General features: G+C 42.7%; 1 protein-coding gene across 5 annotated transcripts in view; it reads right to left on the minus strand.

The window, feature by feature from the left end:
• OSBPL3 (oxysterol binding protein like 3) overlaps positions 1-24,851 on the minus strand; it is a 190,140-nt gene that overhangs the window by 140,598 nt on the left and 24,691 nt on the right. For 4 of the 5 annotated variants that reach the window (XM_066240315.1, XM_066240313.1, XM_066240314.1 and 1 more), the window contains exon 2: positions 21,039-21,170. The exons of the other annotated variant lie outside the window; for it this stretch is intronic. The gene's annotated coding sequence lies outside the window, so the exon portion shown is untranslated. The remainder of the gene's footprint in view (positions 1-21,038; positions 21,171-24,851) is intronic. 5 annotated transcript variants of the gene reach the window in all.

Raw genomic sequence — 24,851 nt, forward strand, 5'->3', positions numbered from 1 at the left:
AGCTGACACTTCCCAAACCACTCTTAATGCTTCTTCTTCTTTCTGAACACTAGTGGAATCCAGTGATTCCTTAAGAAGGACAACTCTCCTGGCTGAGGCATTAGCTTCGGTCAGATAACCTTTTACCTATATACACAAAATGTGGCCCTGCACCCTGGGAAAAATCCTAGAAAACTGGGTCAGTTACCAGACAACTGCTCCTAATTGGGTCTTCCTTTTTTTTTTTTTATTTTACAGAGAGAGAGTCAGAGAGAGGGATAGACAGGGACGGAGAGATGAGAAGCATCAATTATTAGTTTTTTTGTTGCACGTTGCAACACCTTAATTGTTCATTGATTGCTTTCTCATATGTGCCTTGACCGCGGGCCTTCAGCAGACCGAGTAATCCCTTGCTCGAGCCAGTGAGCTTGGGCTCAAGCTGGTGAGCTTTTTGCTCAAACCAGATGAGCCCTCGCTCAAGCTGGCGACCTCGGAGTCTCGAACCTGGGTTTTCCGCATCCTGGTCTGATGCTCTATTGCGCCACTGCCCGGTCAGGTGGGTCTTCCTTTTTATCTATTGAGCTCTGGCTGAGTAACTTGGTTGGATCTTCATCCCTACACACCAAGGTTGTTGGTTTGATCTCAGTCAGGGCACATACGAGAATCAACCCATGAATGCATAAGTAAGTGGAAGAACTAGTCAATGTTTCTCTCCCTTTCTTTCTCTCTTCCTCTTAAAATAAAAAATCTTCAAAAAGTGTCCTTGAGGAATAAAGTAAGAAAAATGGAGATAAATCAACTGCATTTAAGATATTTTCTAAAGTTTCTGCTCCCAGGATTTCCCTTGTTTTTCTTCCCACTACAACCTGCCAGGTTCAGGTAGCAATGACCACTTCCTGCCCCAGTAACTATGATAGCGCCTACCTAGCTTGCTCTCCCCACTCAAACCATCCCATACGCAGTTACCAAGGTAATCCCCCTGAGCAGCTCCCTGATACGCCACTCCTATCCGAGCAAAGCTGGGCGGTGACTCATCATCACCTAGGGCACTGGCTTTTTTTTTTTTTTTTAATGTTTTTAATGGTTTTTTAAAAATTATTTTTATTTATTTATTCATTTTAGAGAAGAGAGACAGAGAGAGAGAGAGAGAGAGAGAGAGAGAGAGAGAGGAGAGACAGAGAGAAAGAAGGGGGGAGGAGCAGGAAGCATCAACTCCCATATGTGCCTTAACCAGGCAAGCCCAGGGTTTTGAACCAGCGACCTCCAGGTCGACGCTTGATCCACTGCGCCACCACAGGTCAAGCTAAGCAGGGTCAGGCCTGGTTAGTACCTGGATGGGAGGCACTGGCTTTCAAGTTGAGCTCCTACAGCCCCAACATCCCGTAAGATGGAGCAAAGTGTTCCCACCACAAAAATCAAATGATACAATCTGTTCTCAAATTGCAAAAGAGAATATATGTATCAGATTTCTCCATTTTAAGCTTCTTACCCTTCACATTTTCATAGTTTTGGGCACCAAGTCCCACTCTCTATTATATTAGCATCTAGTAGAGGAAATAGCTAATCTAACACAATACTATACGTGGTTATTTGAAGTGTAACATAGCATTACATGAAATTCTTCTACATGCAGACCTTGGGAACAAATGACACACAAAGTAAGTCCAACTATGTAGTGGGGGCATTCCAGCCCTTTCCAGTTCTGACCCAACCTTCCCTTCCAACCTTCCCTTCCACACTGACTCCACTATCCAGCAAGCTGGACTGGCTTCATAGCTATGTGTATCCACATCTATGTCTCTAAGGCCACAAGGCTGTATCTTGCTCAGATTTCTCTACAATTACACATAACACAACAGAAGGGAAACAGCTTTGTTCCAAAGGCAGGGGGATCATCCGCTCCACATACTCCAGGCACCACCAGAAATGTACGTTGAGTCCTACCCACCAAACTCAAATAATCTTCCTTTAAATTTTTCAAGAGGTTCTTTTGTGGAACTTGATAAAGAAAACAATGAATTACTTGAAAAGGACAGAAGTCAAACAACATGAAATAAACTATAAAAATTTACTAAATAGTCCATCTAAGTACAGATATTTTTCCATTCAACTAATGTAATGAATACACAGTTATAAATACGGCTAAAAGCTCCTGGCCTTAACACTTTGTTGCTTTCGTTTCCTGGGTTTTTAGATCCTCCACAGGCCTCTTCCCTGCCCCGTGCTAATCCACACATTCCATTCACACCGGTGATCATCAGAACAGGAACGCCCTGGCACCAGACCTCGTCTACTGAACAAGCAAGATTCGGAATCCTTGAAATGTGAAATTAGGATAAATGCAAAATAGAGACGTTTCCATGTTTCTGTGATGATGGCCATTTTTCTTCCTTTTATTTATTTATTTATTTATTTATTTATTTATTTATTTATTTTTTCTGAAGCTGGAAACGGGGAGAGACAGTCAGACAGACTCCCGCATGCGCCCAACCGGGATCCACCCGGCACGCCCACCAGGGGCGATGCTCTGCCCACCAGGGGGCAATGCTCTGCCCCTCCGGGGCGTCGCTCTGCCGCGACCAGAGCCACTCTAGCGCCTGGGGCAGAGGCCAAGGAGCCATCCCCAGCGCCCGGGCCATCTTTGCTCCAATGGAGCTTTGGCTGCGGGAGGGGAAGAGAGAAACAGAGAGGACGGAGGAGGGGGGGGTGGAGAAGCAAATGGGCGCTTCTCCTATGTGCTCTGGCCGGGAATCGAACCCGGGTACCCCGCACGCCAGGCCAACGCTCTACCGCTGAGCCAACTGGCCAGGGCCATATTAATATTTTTATAACAAAATTTATGAACATTCCTCGTAACTCAAATGAAACGACCAAAAATAGCTTCGTGTAAGTTAAGGTCAGACTTTGCCATCTGATGAGCTACAGACAAACAACAACAGACGTGTTCTATCCAGCTTTCACAGTTATGGTAAGAGACTGAACTACAATAACTGCAATGCTGAGCCTAAAGAGGTGACCACACTCTTGCCCCTTCTGCAAAGCTAAGGTGCAGGGGCAAAGTGTGACCAGCAGGTGACCAGCGACTGCTTGGAGGGGCCACCCTCTCTGCGGCTCCCCAGGGAACCCTGTTTCCGGGGCTTGAAGAAACTTCCCAATGTAAGATATAATCTCAGAAAAATGTCCCCCATCCCTTATCACACTTCCTCAATGTACTAATTATTTGAAGTGCTTATTAGGGTCTGGTCCTGGCTATAGCAGCCCAGGGGTTTACGATTTAACCAGTTTATACCTATACCTGCACAGTTGGACTTGGGCGGCGCCATACCTCGTGCTCTATAGCGATATTCTTTCTGGGGAATGTGGGCCTCTCCTCCCACAGTGCTCTGGGTCGGACGGCAGCCCATCGTGAAGCAGAGAGTGAGACAGGACTGCTCATGCCAGAGAGGCAGCTTTATATATCTGCTTATTAACTTACAGTTTTAAAGGAAAAGACAGGGGAGCATTTCACTCTGTTCATTCATTTCATGCAAAATAAAAATAACAAGAAAGGTTTCTAGTGTCTCAATTGGCCCCTCTCCACCAAAGACCCGAAAGCAGAGTTTCTTGGCTGTCTGGTCTGGGAACTGGTGTTTAGTAATCAGCAAGTTCAACACCAGAAAGCTTAAAAAAACACAACAGGAAGTGAGCAAAAATGAACCAGAAGAATAAACATGGTGCATATGCGAACCCAGGGATGTAAATAAAGTAGTTTGAAAATACATTTGTTGAAATACATGACTAAATAACACAGCCTGAAGGATAAAAATAGTTATCAAGTGTTTATATCATATTTTTCCCATTACTTATATACGATGTCACTTTGCATTTCCACAGCTTACGGGTTAACATAGCAAGGCACACCTGGCATAGTTTTGAAAAAACATAACTCAATATTGTTTAATAAAAACCACAGACTCAATTCTCCTCTCTGTAAGATGTCACAAATTCTCTGCAAGCCTCCCTCTCTACTTCTCTAGTCTTCCAAGTTTCACAGTTAAGAAAAAGGAATCTTTTTTCTCTCATCAATAAATAGAAAATGTCAGTTATATGCTCACTCTCTTGCAACAGCCATGTGAATTTCGCACATCGCTAGGCTGGACTGGGATTTACTGGGTACACTGTCACATGGTCTATTCCTGTTGGAAGACCTACCGATAGTGATACCTAAATGTGCCATTATTTCCCCTCGTCCTCACTCAACCTACCAAATCAACCCTGAAACAAAGCACCAAATTCATAACCAGAAACTTACCATCTCAAATCTCATCTCCATAGCTTCCATATTTGCTCTTATGGAATACTGTAATGATGTAATCAGAGCATGTTTTTCTAAGAACTCCCTTAAACTATATAAGGTCAGGGATAACACCATAACTCTATATCTATGCATATCTCCAAGGAAACTTATCTAATACGAGAGCCATGCTAAGAAACAGACTCAATTTTGAAAGAAATCAGCCAAGCAGAATTGAATCAAATGGAAATGTGGCTCTAAGAGAGCTCTCATGTTCCCTGATGCTGACTGTATCTTCACCATGACACAACTAAATTGGGATGGACTACAGCGGATGTCCCTACCCAGAATAAATATTATAAGCAGCTATGGCTTTAGTTGATCCATTCTGAATTTTTCTTGACACTTATTGTACTCCAGAGAAGTCAGTAGTCAGTTTACCTTGTATTTCAGATTAAACACAAACTAGAAGAAACAGTAACAGTTAACCTAAGAATCCTTTACTCAATCAGTCTTCCCAGTATAGACAAGAAACTATAAATAGTCAATCATTTCCTTTAATGCGCAAAGATGACTAAAGTAGCACTTTAAAATTCGTCAATCTGCAGTCAAGAATAATTTAAGAAAATTACTTTACCGGGGAGAAACCAAAGATGAAAAAGTGGGCCTGATTCTGAGAGATAACTTGAGTCTTTGAATTCTAAAATATACTGTTTCAGTTACAAAAGTGGCTATAACACCTCCTAATCTTATTATGAAACTTTGAGCATGAGCTTCTATTTTCTTATCTGCATTAAATTTGCCTGACTTGATCAATTACTGAGATGACAGTGGTGATGCTAATAAGAAATTCCAGTGTTAAAAGTGTCATAGCGCCATTTAAGAATTAAAAATCCCAATAAACCTGACCTCCTCCCTCCCCAAAGGAGAAAAAATGCCCTATTCTTCTGTATGCTCTATTTCATCCAAAGGTTGTACCACAAAATGGTATTTGTAATCCTCTCACTTGGCAAGGCAATACTACTCTATGAGGCCCTTCTTACTCTCTTTAATACTGACATTTTAAACTAATGAACAGGCTACATCAACGTTGTTGTCCAAAATATTTTACAAACCATAAGACACAAAGCAATAATTCTGGCACAAATGACCCAATGTCTAGATTTTTATACCCTGACAAATTCCATGATTTGCTTTTTTCTTGTATTTGAGCAAGAAAAATTCTTAAGCCAAAACAGCCATGCTGAGTATCTGGTAAACTCCACTTAAGGCATTCTTTGATAGCAGAGAGACAAAAGAAAATCCACTTTAACTTAAACTTCACACCAGTTCTCCTCCACATAACAATCCTTCCCTCCTTCAAGCAACTCTTCCTTTTCCCAGGCTGAACATCATCATTTAATTCTCCCACAGGCTGGTTTCCAGCCCCTTCTCCATCCCAGTCACTCTCCTAAGGACAGAATCCATTGTGAGCACATGCTCTGACCACCTAACAGTGTCCTGTATCTACCCATTCAACAAAGGCTTAATGAGTACCAGGTATTATTCTAGGAACTGGGGATGCATCGATTTTAAAGCCGCTGCCCTCCTGAAGCTTGGCATCTCATCTAGCACCTAGAACAGTGCCCAACATTAAATGTAATTGTAACACTCACTAAATATTTGTTAACACCTCTCTCATAAAATGTAGTATTTGAATTTGAACACAGTGGTTCCAAATGTGGTTTAACATGTTGAAAGAGGTACACTCAGACATGGTGAAAAGATGACTGGCAGCAGAGGATAAGAAAAAATAGAAGTATGCACAAGACAAAACTGAGCAGTCTAGAGTTTCTTTGCAGCTCACTGTGTAACCTAAGGACGGAACTATATTAATCACATGTGAGATATAAGATGCTCATTGTTCATAAGAGTTCAAATCATGTCTACACTCTGTTCAAATATTGTATGTAGTTATTAATACATTTTAGAGAGAAGGCAGTGACTTAAAATACTTTATTTCTTAGTACTTATTCCTATTGCTATGTAACAAGTTACATTAGTAACTTTAAACAACTATTTTACTTGGCCCGTAGTTAGGGGGAGGGGTCAAGAACTTGGGAAAGGCTCGGCTCGGCCATTCTGGTTCGGGGTCTCCTGTATGCCTGCAATCAGATGCCAGGTGGGGCTGGAATCATCTGAGGACCCAACAGGGTGGGCGTCGATATGGCTCCCTCACAAAGCTGGTGGTTGATGCCGGCTGCTGGCTGGGAGCTCAGCCGGGGTTGTCCACTACGCTTCTCCAGCATGGAAACCTCGGAGTAGTTCTATTTCTATGTGGTGGTTGGCTTCCCTGGAAATAGTATCCCAAGAGAAGCAGGAAGAGTTGCATGGCCTTTTAGGACCTAGTACTGGAAGTCATACAGTGTCCCTTCTGCCATAATTCTATTGGTTGAAGCAGTCTCGAGCCAACTCATATTTAAGAGGAGGGTATATAGATATCCATGTAGGAGAATTTCTGGCCATTAAAAAAAAAACTGCCACAGTTCTTAAAGGGGTAAGTTTCAATTACTTAAAAAACGTGCTTAGGTAGCATACTGCCTTGTAGATATGAGTCATTATGAGGAAAATACTACCTGTTACTTTGTTCAGTCCAAATAATCTTCTTTTATTAAATAAGCTAAGCTCAGCTAATTTGTTAGCTTAACAAGAAGGTCATAGAACAGCTTTTGGACTTTTGAACTCTTGGGTAACAAAAGGCCACACAAGCACAGGATAAGGCCAGGCTCCAGGTCCACCTTCAGCACTCAGGTGGCACTGAGCTCTCCTTCTCAGCTCGGCTCACTCCCTCCCCTCACCATCAGACTTTGCTTTGGAGGCTTATAGGAGCAGGTGGGGTAGGGACGGAGAACAATGAGAGACAGACACACTGACCCCATCAGTATCATCAGCTCTGTGAGGATGAGAAATGTCTTTATTCTTTCTCTTTCCTGCAGCGTCCGAAAGTAACTCAGTAAAGATGTGCTGTTTGGCTTGTCCTCCAAGTAAAAAGGATAAGCCTTGCTGCTCATTATTCTTGCCCCATTCATACCTTTCAATCGCTGAACAAAGAAGATAATCTGTATCACAGGAGGCTGGACAGCAAGTTCTAGGGAGGCTTAGAGTTGTCTGAAAAATAAGTCATACAGAGAAAGACAACCTCTGATCTCAGTAATATGTGGGATCTAAAACACAAAAGAACAAACACAACTAAACTCATAGATACAGAGAACTTAGGGGTAGTTGTGGGTGGGGATGCTGGGTGCAGGGGATCAGACAGTACAGACCCTCCCTGTGAAATGAATGAAGGGGTTCTGGGGGTGTGGTGCGCAGCGTGGCAACTGCAGTTCACGGCACCGCAGTGCATATTTGAAGGCTGCTGGGAGAGTGAGTCTGGAATGTTCTCACAAGAAAAAAACCTTTTTTATGCCTAACCAGGGGGTGGCGCAGTGGATAGAGCGTCAAAATGGGATGCGGAGGACCCAAGTTCAGACCCTGAAGTCGCCAGCTTGAGCGCAGGCTCATCTGGCTTGAGCAAAAAGCTCACCAGCTTGGACCCAAGGTCGCTGGCTTGAGCAAGGGGTTACTCGGTCTGCTGAAGGCCCGCGGTCAAGGCACATATGAGAAAGCAATCAATGAACAACTAAGGTGTCGCAACGAAAAACTAATGATTGATGCTTCTCATCTCTCTTTCAGTTCCTGTCTCTCTGTCCCTATCTATCCCTCTCTCTGACTCTCTCTCTCTCTGTCCCTGTAAAAAAAAAAGAAAAGAAAAGAAAAATAAAAAAACCTTTTTTTATAGTGGCAGAGGGTGAGTAGCCTTACTGTAATCATTTCATAGTGTACACAAGTATCAGATCATGCTGCATGCCTGAAATTGATATAATGTATGTCAATTACACCTCAATAAAAACACACATATAAAATAAAAATAAAAAATAAATAAAAACAAAGACAGGAGTTCCTCATCCCTGATGAGATATTTAGAAAGGATTAAAACAGCAGATAAAGGGTGGACTCAAAGATTTTAAGGTCCCCCTAGGAGTCCACAATTCTGTAACATAGAATTAATAAAATAAAAGCACAGTTGAATTCCTATGAGTGTGTGAAATATTACCATTTACTACCTGCCTTCCAAAAAATGCATTAGAATAGAGAAAAAGACACTAAGAAACTCAGAATCAAGTTCTTCCCGGTGTCATTCAATGGTCTACAGATGGACCCACAGGATACAGTTAACCTGGCCTTGGCAGAAACCTGCAGAACATCATCCCGACCTCTGCTCCCGCTCCCCAAGTGCCTGGCTACCCCGAAAGCTCCATGCCCTCATTTCACGGACAGTCACTAACAAGGAACGAATCTCAAAGTCACATTTTCAGTGTAATGTTTGATCCCTAACCGTACCAACAACATATTTATACATCGAGGCATCACAGTTTCTGAGTAGATAGCAGACAATTTCCTCGTGTGAAATGAAGGATATTTTTAAACACAATTTGAACATAAAAAATAAGTGATAATCTGATCAACTAAGACCTGAACACAGGTGGTACATATTTTTTGTTTCATGCATCGGCTTCTGTGCTGGGTGTTGGTCATGGGACAGTGGACGGACAGGCAGACACTAGAAGAGCCCAAAAGCACTCCATCCACCCATGGTGTGTGGCAAAGATGCAAGAGACTGCATCACAGATTAATAAGGACTTTTTTATCATCAATGTTCACTCACTTCTAAATCATTTTACTGGAAATAAGACAACTTGTCAAATACCACACAGCAAGCTTATAGACCTTTAGAGCAATCCCTTGAGCTGGAACTAACAGGGAAAGGTCACCGAGAACCAGTCTCCAAAGACACAGAGATGGAAAGCTCTTCATTTTCAAGTCCAGGAATGTTAACCTTAAAAATAAAAATGTCTTAGGAGAAGGACACGGTCACTATTTTCAAATATTTGAAGTATTGCTACACAGAAGCAATACTCTAGACTTACTAGACTTCAGAAGGGAGACCTAAGGCTTATGGGTATAAGTTAAAAGCAAGCAGATTTACTTTATCATTAAAAAAAAAGAACCTTCTGACGATTTGATAGGTCATAGCGGGAATGGATTTCATAAACTGGCACTGAATTCCCTCACCAAGGAAACTTTCAGAGGTTAAATGATGTTTGCCAGCTAAGCTGTGTAGAGTTACAGAATCAGATAGTGTATTGGATTGGAAGGCATTTGAGATCCCTTCTCTCCATCCCAAGATTCTATTATCTATTTTATGTTAGAGAAAGTCCCCATCTTTCTTGGAGTAGATAATTCCTAAATCACATAGTAAATGTCTTAGGTTCCTTAATTCTACATCTTTATCTGCGTGTTTGCCTGCCTGGCCAATGCTGACCGACCCCTGGCATCAGGGGTGGGGAAGGGGTCCGAAGCATCTTAACTGAAAGCACATATTGGGGGGAGTGGGCTCTAGGATCAAGCTTTTCTGAGAAGTGGATACAAAGTATATGCTTGCATATGACACAGCAAAGGACATCAGTTGCTCCTAGTCAACAGAAATAGTCATTAATTGAAAAATATTCAAGAGAGGGTTTTAGACCTGACTTACACGATCTGTCAATGACCTACGGAAGGACTCCACAAGTCATGACTTCTCTGGGTCTCTTTTCTTTGTCTGTTTTATGGTGCCATCTCACCATGAAATATCTACTCTGTGAAGTACCTAATTGTCTATCCACTACGCTGTACACCTGAAACGAATACAGAATGATACTGAATGTAAACTGTAAATAAATTTTTTTAAATGTCAAATAAAACAAGTAGGTGAAATATATATATAATATATATATATAAAATATATATATATATCATTAGTGATCTCAGCACACTGGGAAGAATTAATGTTAGCAGTCTGGTATGAATCCACTAGAATTTATTGCTCTGTTTCTTTACATTAAAGAAATAATATTTTACATATTAATGTATGTAGTTTATTCTACTTTATAACACATTCTGGCTTTCTTTCCATAATAAAACGTATCTATCCACAGCATAGCTTCATAGTATTATTACATACTGTGTTTCATCAGTTCTAGAAAATACTTTTTCCATATGTTAACATCTCTGATATTAGGTGTATGTCACATTTAAAGGCCACCATAGTCTCCTTGACAGCATATTGCTCTTCCTTAGTGGTACGTTTTTCTTTCATAATGGTTCATAAATTAATGTTGGATCTTACAGTTAACACTCTTTGATTCAATTATATCGTTGGCAGTACTTTATACAGTCAATCCATGTTTGGTGTTGGAGTTGGCAGCAGACACTCCTGATGTCCCCTGTCGTATGCCCTCCGCACAGTCCCGATTTCAGCCACACCACTGCGGACAGTGCCCAGAAGGGCAGACTCAAGCTTCCAGCCCCCATCACAGGCTGTTAACACAGGTGTCTCCTGTGCCCTCCAGGACTCCTCTGAAGCCAGGCACGACGCAGCTGAAGGCGAGGGCAGCCCAGTTTGCAACCTCACCGGAAGACTGCAGGGACTGCTGTCTAGATGCCCTGCTCTCCTATCTTTCCAGAGGAGGAATGTGGGAGCAGAACCGAGCGCCAGCTGCCTGTGGCATCAGCCTAATAACACACTCTCATATTGGCTCTTCCTCCCTCCCCGACTCTTGCCCTGCTCCCTCGTGCCTGCTTCCTAGAATCGCCTCCCAAACAAACTACCGCACTCAGTCTCTCCCTTCCAGCTCTCACGTGCTCAGACTCCGAGGGATCATCCTCTTTTATGTCTCATAACGAGGGCCACCGCGGCGAACTAGACGAGCCAAGGGCCTCTTTCTCCCGAAACTTAGTGGTCCATCACACCCATAGGCTCTCACGTATAAAACAGAGTCTCTGAATCGTATGGTGCGTACAGGACCAGCCCTTCCGAACGGGACGGAGGGAGAGAGAAGCACTGAGAGATGCTGAGCTGCTGAGTGCTGGGCTTCAGAACGAAGTCGGGCCCGTTCATGAACCCCAGACCCAGCCCAGCTGGAGGGCCTGGCCTTACTATTTAAACAGCCTCCAATGTTCCCGTGCTTTCTGCTTCAAAGGAATGTTTGTCAAACTCATCTGCTTGGAATTTACGATTTGCTTTTCCCCACAGAAATGCTATTGAAATGACCAGGTTCCCAAGCCAAACCATTAAAAGTATTTATTCTGAAAAAGCACTAGTACCAGCACGAAAGTGCCTAAGGAAACATAACTTGACCACATTGCACTTTCTCTTTTTTTTTTTTTTTACCAGAGGAAATATTTAGTAATGCAATCCAGGCTCCAGGAACAAATTATTCACCCACCCTGACAAATACACTGGACATGTTCAAACACACGTGCGGGTGAAGGGGGACCGCTCGGGAATCAGCATGCCGGCACCAATGTTCACAGAAGTCCGTGTCACTAGTCTTGAAATCAAGACAGACCCAAAAAATAAATGAATGAAATAAAATGAAAAAGCTCATCAAAGCTCTCAATGGCAAAAGTAGAAACAATTTTGTTCAATTCACAAACTTGTGAAACTTCTCGGTCAAAGATAAAAGGAAAAAAAGAAGGCCACTGAGAACAAGTTTGCTCAGAATTCGTGGGCGTGTGATTTGGGACTCAGATCTCACCACGAAGGACAGTCTCAAGTCAACGCCCAACAGATAAAAGTCAAGGGACAAAATCACAAAGTCCGAACCTGAGTCGAAAAAGACATTAGTTTCATATTTATATAAAATTAAGTCTTAAATCTTCGTTAACAGATAAAAGGTGCATTGATATGAAATAGTACCAAAGCCACACAATTAAATTGCTTCATTTAATATGAAAGCAACAGCTACCACCCCATAAAAAGAATGACTCTTCTAATAGTTGAAAATCATGTATCTCACAAAGGTTCTCAGCTGATCTTTTTTCACGTTTCTTAAAAAAATTAAAATGCCTTGCCCTGGCCGGTTGGCTCAGCAGTAGAGCGTCAGCCTGGCGTGCGGGGGACCCGGGTTCGATTCCCGGCCAGGGCACACAGGAGAAGCGCCCATTTGCTTCTCCACCCCCCCCCCTTCCTCTCTGTCTCTCTCTTCCCCTCCCGCAGCCAAGGCTCCATTGGAGCAAAGATGGCCCGGGCGCTGGGGATGGCTCCTTGGCCTCTGCCCCAGGCGCTAGAGTGGCTCTGGTCGCAGCAGAGCGACGCCCCGGAGGGGCAGAGCATCGCCCCCTGGTGGGCAGAGCGTCGCCCCTGGTGGGGGTGCCGGGTGGATCATGGTCGGATGCATGCGGAGTCTGTCTGACTGTCTCTCCCCGTTTCCAGCTTCAGAAAAAAAATAAAATAAAAAAATAAAAAAATAAAAATGCCTTGAAATAAAAGCAACTCCTTGCTCAAGTAAAAAGTAAACCACAATTACTTTTTCCATTGTGCATAGAGGATTTATCTTTAATTTCAGATCCCTTCCGCTCAAAAAAAGAGAAAAATTAAAAGTAAATACAAATCAAAAAGGTCACTCAGTACTATTAAATATATACACAGAGGCCTTGATTCTGAATGTGGACACAAAGAAAATAAAAGACACTGTGAGGCTGGGGAAAATGTTTGGTTTACAAAAGCCAGAGGCTATTAGTGTTTCTGACCTAAACTTTATTATTGTGAATGTGTGGGCACATGCGCGCGCGCGCGCACACACACACACACACACACACAAGAAGTTCTGTCTTGTTCTCCCCCCCCCCCCCGAGGTTCCTAGTTTACTAGTAAAGATGCCAGAATTGAGCTTAAAGAAAAATATTCTTTCATTCCATGTAAGGGCTAACAAAAAGCACCACAGGAGAGAAACCTGTATTAATTATCCTCAGGTTAGAGCAAGAAAAGCTCTTTATTAATTTTAGTCTGAACAAGTAAAAAAAAACAAAAAAAAACCCAGACTAAACACTCTAAACGTGACCCTGCAGCAAATGTGCTCGGAAACCAGACAGAGCAGTACCCACAGGACTCCTCGCGGCTTGAATGAATCAACACTTCCAGAGACCTCAAATGTTTTCGTTTTCTTAAAAACATAAAAGGAATCATTTTATTCGAGTATGAATGAGATTATAGAGAGCTCCTGTGCCATTGATAACACTTCTTGAGGGTACTCTTCACTGGATTATCTCATCGAATAACTAAGAGGAAGAACAGCAAGCCCTTCTCTCATGCTCTGCGAAAGGAGCTCAGACACGGACGAAGTCTGCGACAGCCACAGTCAGGAGGCACTTGACCTCCCCAGGAACCAGAATGACCAACAAAATTCTATTCAACAGGACTAATATTTGACTTGGGTTAAGATCAGCAATCTAAATAGGAATACGAAAAAGAATGTAGGAAGCTAAGCAAAACATCAGCAGTTCAACATTTTCTTTTACTTTAGGGATGGGAAGACCCAAGGAGGCCCATAGGCTCAAGACCTGCCTAGTGTCACGTTACAACTACCATGCACCTGGTCACCCAGGTGGGTCCTGTGCTCGCCTTGACACTCGTTATAATGCACTGTGGCAGACTGAGGCCTCAGCCACCTCCGGAGGTACAGTGTGATCTCCCGTGTCCGAAAAGAAATTTTAAACATCCTTAAACAATACCTGAAGTTAGATGAAACTGGAGGTGTTGCTCTACTGATTAAGAATGGCCTAAGAGGAGCTACCTCAAGAGGCTTAGTACGAAAATTTTTCTCTAGCTCAATGTCATTCAGGCCAGGCAGAGTTACAGTCACAGACAACATCCTACAACACTCTTACCTCTGTGCGTTACCTCAACCCTCGGGAGGTTGCGGTTAGGCAATCCGCAGGATTCCCCAGCCCTAACCGTCTGCAAAATCAGTAAGTTAAGAGGACCATCAGGGTTCATAGATTTAAAACATTTCCACACCCCAATCCCTCTCCCCTCCTCCACCTCAGCTACAAGAACGCTGGGCTTTTTGTGTGTGTGTGTGTGTTTTTTACAGAGACAGAGAGAGAGTCAGAGAGAGGGATAGACAGGGACAGACAGGCAGGAACGGAGAGATGAGAAGCATCAATCGTTAGTTTTTCGTTGCGACACCTTAGTTGTTCATTGATTGCTTTCTCATATGTGCCTTGACCGTGGGCCTTCAGCAGACTGAGTAACCCCTTGCTCGAGCCAGTGACCTTGGGTCCAAGCTGGTGAGCTTCTGCTCAAACCGATGAGCCTGCGCTCAAGCTAGTGACCTCGGGGTCTCGAACCTGGGTCCTGGGCATCCCAGTCTGATGCTCTATCCACTGCGCCACCGCCCAGTCAGAACTCTGGGCTTTTTAAGGTATTACAATCTTAAAAGATGAAAAGATTAAAAACCTTCACCGGTTAGTTCTCCTTCATCACTCTAACGGTCCTGGAGGCCAGTGGACAGCTCAGTTCCCGCTAGATAACCATTTGTCAGCTCTGCCGGGAGCTAGCCCTTATCCACCTACCAAGCCCCTCTTCCCTGGGGGTCCTTTCAGGGTAATTACACCAGCAAGTTCTCATTTCCTGTCCCTGCAGGAAAGGCTGCACAGAACTTGGGTTTAAGTGTTTCTCGTGAAAATATTGCACGGCAGCTGAATTAGGATTGAATCTTTGATCTTCATCTTAGATAGGAATTTATTAATTGAGCACTTGTTACTATTCTCAGTGTGAAAGCCAAACAGATGAACAGAAAAAGGATTAAGCTTGCTACAAAGCAGTCAGATTGTACCACTGATTAAGCCGTTTATAGCCAAGGAAGGAAGCTCATTTTAATCAGAAGCTCTAGATTGATATCCACTCCCTGTTTTAGGAACTGGCACCATCGATGCTCAATTAATGCTGACTGAATGAGTACAAATTTCAAGTCACTTTCCACCAAGGCTCCATTTAGTAAATGGTCTGTGCCACCTGGCACTCTGTGAAATGTTCAGTGGCGTGAACCAAAAGGTTGTAGCGTGTATCCCAGGATGACCCTTGCTACAAAATGAGAGGCAAAGCAAGTTCATGAAGAAAACAGCCTTCCTGACAACCTGCAACGCTTCCTCAGTCACTGCGACAGACCTTAGACCAGGGGTCCCCAAATTTTTTACACAGGGGGCCAGTTCACTGTCCCTCAGACCGTTGGAGGGCCGGACTATAAAAAAAACTATGAACAAATCCCTATGCACACTGCACATATCTTATTTTAAAGTAAAAAACCAAAACGGGAACAAATACAATATTTAAAATAAAAAACAAGTAAATTTAAATCAACAAACTGACCAGTATTTCAATGGGAACTATGGGCCTGCTTTTGGCTAATGAGATGGTCAATGTGCTCCTCTCACTGACCACCAATGAAAGAGGTGCCCCTTCCGGAAGTGCAGCGGGGGCGGATAAATGGCCTCAGGGGGCCGCATGTGGCCCGCGGGCTGTAGTTTGGGGACCCCTGCCTTAGACCACACTCGGAGGAAGGGTCTGACTAACACCGTCGATAAAAGCCCCAGGGAGATCACTGAGTGGGAGACAGGACACGGATTTCCTGTCCTCATGCAGTGTCCAATCTAGTGACTCTCCCTGGCTGCGGCGTGGGGGACAGGCTGCTAGTGAGGAGAGAAGAACAAAGAGGCCCGTGAAGCGGCTGTGTAAACCAAACGTGCGATGATGGGGCTCAGACCGGGGAGGAGTGGGTGAGAAGGGACTGGATTCAGGCTGTAGTTTACACATTTAGGGCTTGATGGGAATAATCCAGGAGGTGGAGAAGTGGATAATGCAGGGCAGAGAGGCCGAACCCACAGGCAAAGCCCCTCAATAAGCAGCCGAGGTTGGAATCCCACGCGCTGGCAGATGGTCTCAGACCACAGGGATAGGGACAGGGGTGCACTGTAACAGGAGGGAAGGCAGGGGTGTGGCCATAGTAATCCTCCCTAGCACCTAAGTCTTCAAGAAAGGAAATCCTTATGAAGCACAATCCTTTAGGCTGCAGGTTAAGAAGCCCATTCTTTCCCCAGATTTAAGAAATACAATACATGTTCATTATATTTAGAATTCTAGACAATACAGTTCATTCTATCTAGAAATTTTAGAAAATATACAATTCCATCATCTAGTGAGAACTAATTATATACTTTTGCTGCATTCCATCCCTAAACGTTCTTTAGTCACCGTTCGAATGTATTTTGTCACTGTGTTCATACTGTGTATATAATTTTATATTCTGCTTTTACCTTGGCTCGGCGGACAGACATCAACCCACGTGAAGCAGTCCTGGGTTCGGTCCCCGATAAGGGCACACGTGAGAAGCGACCATCTACTCCTCTTCCCCTCCCTCTCCTCCTTCTCTCCCTTGCCCCGTCCCGCAGCCAGGGGCCCGTTTGGTCTCAGCTGAGCATCAGCCTTAGGAGTTTGAGGATAGCTTGGTTGATTCAACCATCGGCCCCACACGGGGGAGTTGCCAGGTGGATCCCAGTCTGGGTGCATGCAGGAGTCTGTCTCATTATTTCCCCTCCTTTCACTTAAAAAAATAAAAAACCTGATTACCCCTCAGCCATTGATTTCTTTTCACCGAGTTCCTGAGGTAGATTGAATTCCTTTTAAAATAGGTTCTCTTTGTTCTACTGAGACGCTAGGTTCTGGGGTTATGGCTGGCCCCGCTAATTGAAGTAGTGAGATCCAGGGCCATCTGTTCACATCTCTTTTTTTTTCTTATGTCATCAATGCTTCATCCCCCACCCAATATTTAACACTCAACACAATGTTCTAGCTGCTCATCAGTATGACTGGTGCAGGGAAGGTCAAATAAGACCAAGTGGGTAGAACTGTTACTCAGAGCATTCTAGAAACTTCCAGTCTCTGTACCTGATTAGGCCCTATACATCTGATTAAAGAGGAATGTAATACTCTGAAAGAAAAGGGCTCAGTGCTATTGAAGCAACATAATCCACTCCTGTGGCCTTTGCCAAAATCATGGCAAAGCAGATGCAGAAAGAAAAAATTCACCATCATCAACTAAGGTTTGTGAGAAACAAATTCTCTTCATCAATAAAAAGAAGGCTGACACTTTCTAAACTCCCAAAACAAATCCACAGGTTGCATTAAGCAAAATCTTACCAAGCCTTCAATCACTTCTTCCTTTATGAATTTCAACTTTTTCACCCAGCAATAGATTTTGAAACCAAGTTCAGATCCAGACAGAGCTGAGACTTGGTCACACTGGTGATGCTGTCCTCACACAAAGATCTAGATAAAAATTGCTAATAAACTCCTCAAACCACTAAACTTCAACTACTATTACTTGCTACGTATCCATTAAGCCTAAAAATAGGCTAATATTTTGCCTTTAGTCTTTCTAATAAAATTATAAGCAACAAAGCTATTTCTTCAATAATACACTTGACGTTCCCAAATCTAATATCAGTCACTGAAAGATTTTGTGCAAATTGCTTAAATACCCACATCTCAGCTTTCTCATTTGTAAAACAGAAATAAAAACTGCTTCTTCAGTTGGTTATTGTGAAGATTAAATGAGGGACTGAATTTAAAAGAATTTTATAAGCCCTAACAGATTATGCTCAAGTATAATTATTAGACTGTAACTCAAAATCCTCTATAATCTCATTTCCTATTGGGGGGGGCAGAAGCAATTTGATTTATCTTGATTACATAATGCACTTATATGATTCAAAATTCGAGAGTTGCAGAAGAGTATACAGTAAAAATTCTCCCATTTCTTTCCATCAACCAACTAATTTTCCTCTTAGGAAGCAACTGATACAATCATATTTATTCTGAGATATACGTGCATTTCCCCCCAGTTTTTACACAAATGCTGCTATTATCTATTCACTGTTTTACACCTTTTTTTTTCCAGTTTAACAATACATCTTGGAGACTGCTTCATATCCATATATCAGTAGAGAGGGAGCTCTCCCTCCCTTCCCACTGGCTGCAAGAGAATCCACTGAACGGAGGGGACTGTCTCCCACATTTAGGTTATTTCCAACCTTTCACCGTTACAGCCTTTTGCTCATGCGTAAGCTATTTATTTATAAGGTACATTTCTAAAAGAGAATGTCTGGGTAAGAAGTAAACACACACATTTTCAGTTTTGAGAATGATTGCCAGATTGTCTTCCACAGGAATTTATAACCATTCATCTTCCTTTCAGCCACAAACGAAGACTATTCCTCCACACATTCGTCAATATAATCTCTTGTCAAATGTTGTTAAATCTTGGCAAATAGGATAGTAAAAAATGGCATCCCCATGTGTTTTCATCTGCTTTTTCTAATGAGGTGTTTGGTTCCTTTTTGATTGATGGTCTCTCTTTGAGTATTAAGAAAATATATTTCACTCCCTTTGACTTTCTCCTTCTATATCCTTATGCACATCCTATAATCCAGCCATTCTGAACTATTTACTATTTCCCAAATGGGCCACATTATGGAAAATGCATATTCCTCTCACCTCCACTCACAAAAATTTTCCACAGTCAAGTTCAAAGGCATTTCAATGTTTATGAAATGTTCCTGTATTCCTCCCATAGAACTGAATACCTCCTTTCTGAGGGTGCCCAGGACACATTATTAGGACTTCAGAATAGCATCATTTCACTCTACCATGTACATATGTGAGCTTCTCAGAGTTAAAGACAAAATTCTCCATTTAGCATCTCTTATGATGGTCAACACATTCACTCAATAAAGTGGGATAAAAGAGTGAATTAGAAATAAAGAAACAGTGAATTTTCATTATACATGTTCCTTAAACTTCCAAAGCAATGTTGTAAGTCTAGTGACAGACGTGATAAAATAAAGACCTAGAGACTTGCCCTTTAGCCTAAAAGTTCATGTCACAACTTAATATATGCTAACAAAATCCTTCTTTTGAGTTTTTTATCTGGTATTGTTTAACCCTGAGGTTGTGGCTGTGACTTATATGACTAAACGACATAACTAAAATAAAAGTATTTTTTAAAACCAATGTACTAATACCCAACAAATTCAGGAAAAGATGATCAACTTCTTTGGTAATCAAGAAAATGCAATTTTAAAATCACAAGATACCATTAAGCATCCAACAGAATGACTAGAATGAAAAAGACGATGCCGAGTATGGGTGTAGATGACCTAGAAGTCGTGTACCACTGGGGAAAACAGGCACAATCAGTTCGGAAACAGAGGTAAATCAACAAACACTACACACATGCCAGCCCCGTGCCCCAGAAATTTCGCTCCTGGGTGTATAGTTGATAAAGATGCACACATTCCCCAGAAGCTTTGTACAAGAATGTTCATGGCAGCATTAATTGTAACAGCCTAAAATGGGAAAAACTCAAATGTTTATCAATCGTAGAACGAAAAAACAAATTTTGGTATTCATATAATGGAATTCTAATAGCAAAGGGAGTAAATAAACTACAATGTCACATCAAGGTATGAGTGAAGCTCACAGACCCAAAGAATGCTTTAAATTACAAGCAGGCAAAGCTAAAGCTTTGGGAGTTAGGCCTAGAGGCTGGGGACGACATAAGGAGGCTGCCAAGAAGAGGTCCTATTCTGTTTCTTGACCTGGACGCTGGTTACACATATGCGTTCCTATTACGAAAACTCATTAAACTATCCATGCATTGTATACTTTGCTGCGTATGTGTTACACTTAAAAAAAAAAGTTTACCTAAAATAAAAGCAATAAGCTAAAACTCCAAAAGAGAATATATTTCTTTTAAAATACCTTTCATGAATAAATGTTTTTAAATGTCAGTGAGCATTCGCTACCTGCAAACCCAACAGCTTTGCATTGGTGTGACCTAAGAGCCTACTACAGAATAGAGATTGCAGAAAAAGCCACTGTCTATTCCTGAAATAATGCGGAGGCCACAAATGATATTCAGAATTATTTAACAAAAAAAAATTTTTTTTAAGTTGCCTAACCTGTGGTGGCGCAGTGGAGAAAGTATCAACCTGGAACACTGAAGTCGCCGGTTTGAAACCTTGGGCTTGCTTGTCCAGTCAAGGCACATACGACAAGCAACCAACAAACAACTGAAGTGAGGCAACTATGTGTTGAATACTTTTCACTCCCCCATCCTCATGAAATCAACAAATAAAATTATAGAGAGAGAGAGGTGACCACAGGAGATCCACTACAGGGACTAAGTGACCAGTGCAGAAAAAGACGAAGAAAAACCCGAAACCTTCTTAATATGGTACCAAAGTAGCAATTACTCCTAAATAAGCCTTCTGTTGAGCTAAAAAAAAAAAAAAAAAGAAAAACTATTCCAATGCAGACATGTGCCTCAGCACCCAGCTCCCCTCCCAATATTATTTTAAAACACTGCACAACAGACAGAGAGAGAGAACGTGTCACAGCAGCAGTAATTAATGACAAATGCAGGTGTCTGAATAGAGGGAAACGAAGGGAAATGAAACACAAACCCTTCCACCTCATTAGTCTTCTAAAAATATCCCCATAACACAAAGACATGCCCTACTGATGTAGTGTAGGATGAATGAGAAACCTAATTGAAATGGTTTTTGTGAATTTTAGCCATAGCCCAGATACAAGTACTTCGGAGGTTTTTTTAAAAAGGAGGAAAAAAAATTGATGGCACTGAACTAGTCAAGCAATGCTTTGAATAAACACAGAAATGGGCAAAATAAAATCCATGTATAGTAAACTCAATTATCTGTGCCAACAGAGACAGACTTTTTAAAAAAATCTTTCTACTGGGCTTTGAAATACAGAAATAACAGGCCCCTTGGGACTGACGAACAGACCCCCCCAAACACTTACCCTCTTCTGAATGTGGCATTAATTCATTTTTAACTTGATCCCAATAGGACTGAAGAAGTCGGCAAATGGGAAAAGATCTGTAGTCTCAGCAACCACCAGAAGGAGATGACTTTGCAGCCAACTCTCAACGTCCTATTATAAAAGGAGAGACCGAAAGGATTAACTGGAATTCACCGATAATCCATCACAGTTTATGTTGGTCCATGGACAAAACAGGTTTTGCTCAGAAACATCACCAAGTAAGTGGACCCTCTAGAACAGGCTTCCCCAAACTACGGCCCGCGGGCCACATGCGGCCCCCTGAGGCCATTTATCCGGCCCCCACCACACTTCCAGAAGGGGCACCTCTTTCATTGGTGGTCAGTGAGAGGAGCACTGTATGTGGTGGCCCTCCAATGGTCTGAGGGACAGTGAACTGGTCCCCTGTGTAAAAAGTTTGGGGATCCCTGCTCTAGAAAGTAGAAAAAAGATGCTGTCGAGGTTTTATTACACCCTTGACCTCATCTTGTCCACCTTCAGGCAAAGGCGCTAATAAGTAGTGAAATTTGCAGAAGGCAAGGTAGCAACAATGAAAACAAGCAAGAGATTTGAATAATGAAACTTTCGATTAAAATCTGGAGCTAGCAATTCTTGGCTCATGTAATGCTAAAAAAAAAAAAAATTGTTTTCCCTTACCAAAGGAAGACATAGAATTAGAATCTGAGCTAGGAATGGCATAAAAACCAAAGATCGGAAGTTACCTCCTTTATCAAAGCGGGTTTATTAAAGGCACCTGTGCTGAGCACTCAGCCAAAACCAAACAAAAATTGTCTAACACTGACCTAATCAAGCAAGTTTAAAGAGAGGATCACCAACATCGAGCCAAGAATAGCTGAAATTAGCCTTGAAATTAGCCATAAAAACAGCAAGAAGAGTACTTGCTGAGGGCCTAACAAGGGCAGGCAGACAGGCTAGTCATTAATCAAAGAATAACCATGCGGTCTCACTAGAAGAACTCACAAAATAAATGAGTGGCTTGGGAAGGGACTAAACAAACATAGGCATGGACAGCATCAGAGCTGAGCATTTACTCATTCATCAAGCATTTGCCCTGAGTGTTCACAGCACCGTAAAGGACGGACATCCATTACTTTTGTCCAGCCAACTCATCCTTCTGCTGCCAGAACCTCAATCTTCCTGTAAGAAACCATCCCTTCCCCTGATTCCAGCCTGGCCAGTGATAACCTTATAGCTCCGTCCCCAGGTTCAGGGTAGGGGCATGACCAAAAACAGGGACAATCAGAGGCAACACGCATCTACAGAACAGAACTGTTTTGCATGTGGGAAATAAGCCTGTAGCTGATGAGAGGTACACACATGGAGAAAGCCCTCCTGAGAATAAGCCAGATAAAAACAGGCCAGGAGATGGCAAGAAACAAGGCCCTTATGATTTGAGCCCCTAGATCCAGCCATGCCTGAAGCTAGCCCTACTCTTAGGCTTTTTAGCAACATAAAACAATAAATTTTCTTTTAAATTGTCCTTCAACTGAATGGGTTTCTGTTATTGCAAACAAAACGTCCTAATACATCACTGCTGCCTTATTTCTTTAAACGCCTTTATAAGAATAATTCTTCATTAAAAACTTGAGAAATATCTTTTGAAATGGAACATCTGAGCAGTGATGTGAAATGTTTGTCCTTTATTATTCCCTGCATCTAAGGATCTTTTGACAGCTGAATTATTTCCTCCCACAAAAGAAAATAAGCCTGGCCTGACCTGTGGTGGTGCAGTGGATAAAGCATCAACCTGGAACACTGAGGTCACCAGTTCGAAACCCTGGGCTTACCCCAAGGGTTGATTCCCCTGGGAGTTGATGCTTCCTGCTCCTCCCCCCTTTTCTCTCTCTCTCTCTCTCTTCTCTCTAAAATTAATAAATAAAATCTTTTTTAAAAAAAAAGTAAATAAGCCTACCCTGTACGGATAGCTCAGTTGGTTAGAGCATCATCCTGAAGAGCAGAGGTTGCTGGTTAGATTCCTGGTCCTGGGCACACACAGGAACAGATTAATGTTCCTCTCTCTCTCTCTCTCTTTCTCTCTTCCTCTCTTGCTAAAATCAATCAATAAAAATTTTTTAAAAAATTAAAAAGAAATAAGCTTGTTGGTGTAATTAATTAATCACATCAGATCCTATACCAGGTTGGATAGGCCTTTAGAACACCAAAAACCTGTCTGCTCAGCTGTCTGTATGGACAATCCCAGGAGTTCATAGGATCAAGTGAAATTTGAGGGTTTTGTGGTTTGAATTCACATCATTCTGCTTCCCCCATGAAAAGGAGGAACAACCAAAGAGTGTGGATTCCCTTCCGACCCCACCTCCCCACAAAACAGGGACCAATCATGTGCTCAAACCTCAGCTGCAAAGCACTCGGGTCAGCAGTCAGGTTCTGGAGATCTTGACCTCGTTAACCGTTACAAACCTGCATTCTGATAGGAAAACACGGACTTGCCCAAGAATCTGGCCAGTACCCTCTGTCCCTTTTTGCTGGTATCTGTCCTGGGTAGACAGTGGCACATGCAGCTGTGTTCACATCTGACTGCCTACGTACACGGTGTGGGGGAGGGGAGTATGCTGCACCAGGTTCTGAACGGCAGAATTTGCCAGCCAGAGGCGACGAATTAAGGTCGGTTGAGGCCCCAGGCACAGAAAAAAATATTGGGCCCCTTTAAAAAAAAGAGAGAGACAGGGAAAATAAAAACACATGTTAACCATATTTTTAAGTAAATAAAAAACGTTATGTATTACTAATGTTAAAATTGCCCATATGAGAAAGCAAACTTGGTGTCATTAGAAAAAAGTGTCAAGTTGGGGTTTTGCGGGGCCCTTCAGAAGTCGGGGCCTAGGGCATGTGCCTGGTGTGCCCGCTGTTAAATCCGCCTCTGTTGCCAGCATAAGTTGGTAGAAAATGTCATGGTCATGGTCATGTCCCTGGCTTTGCTAACAGCTATGTGCAACCTTGCATAAGCCATTTCACCATACAAGGTGCCAATTTCCTTCATTTTAACGTGTGACCTTTTAATGTTTTTCACTGTGGGTGGTAAATAAGGTAGTAGACGGTGAAATCAATTCAATGGATTGAGACCAATGTTAAAAATACAACTCGAGGGCCGCGAAAGGAATTATACAAGATGAGCCTTGAGCATCTTGTAGTGCCTGAAAGTAAGGATGCACTTCAAATACTGACAAATGATGGGCTTCTGTCAAAGGGACACAGGACTCAACTGGAAAAATTACTACTAGCCAAAGTTGGAAGAATTGGCACACCGAAATCACTAAAGGTCTATTGGCTTATAACCCAAATAAACACTCATGAATCCGTACTGATTATAAATACTAACTGAGGCCCTGGCTGGTTGGCTCAGCAGTAGAGCGTCGGCCTGGCGTGCGGGGGACCCGGGTTCGATTCCAGCCAGGGCACATAGGAGAAGCGCCCATTTGCTTCTCCACCACCCCCCCCTTCCTCTCTGTCTCTCTTCCCCTCCCGCAGCCAAGGCTTCATTGGAGCAAAGATGGCCCGGGCGCTGGGGATGGCTCCTTGGCCTCTGCCCCAGGTGCTAGAGCGGCTCTGGTCACGGCAGAGCGACGCCCTGGAGGGGCAGAGCATCGCCCCCTGGTGGGCAGAGCGACGCCCCCTGGTGGGCGTGCTGGGTGGATCCCGGTCGGGCACATGCGGGAGTCTATCTGACTGTCTCTCCCCGTTTCCAGCTTCAGAAAAATACAAAAATAAATAAATATATAAATAAATAAATACTAACTGAATGGGTAAATAGATGGG

Source organism: Saccopteryx bilineata, chromosome 7 (genome assembly GCF_036850765.1).
Source record: "Saccopteryx bilineata isolate mSacBil1 chromosome 7, mSacBil1_pri_phased_curated, whole genome shotgun sequence".
NCBI classification, from domain to species: Eukaryota; Metazoa; Chordata; class Mammalia; order Chiroptera; family Emballonuridae; genus Saccopteryx; species Saccopteryx bilineata.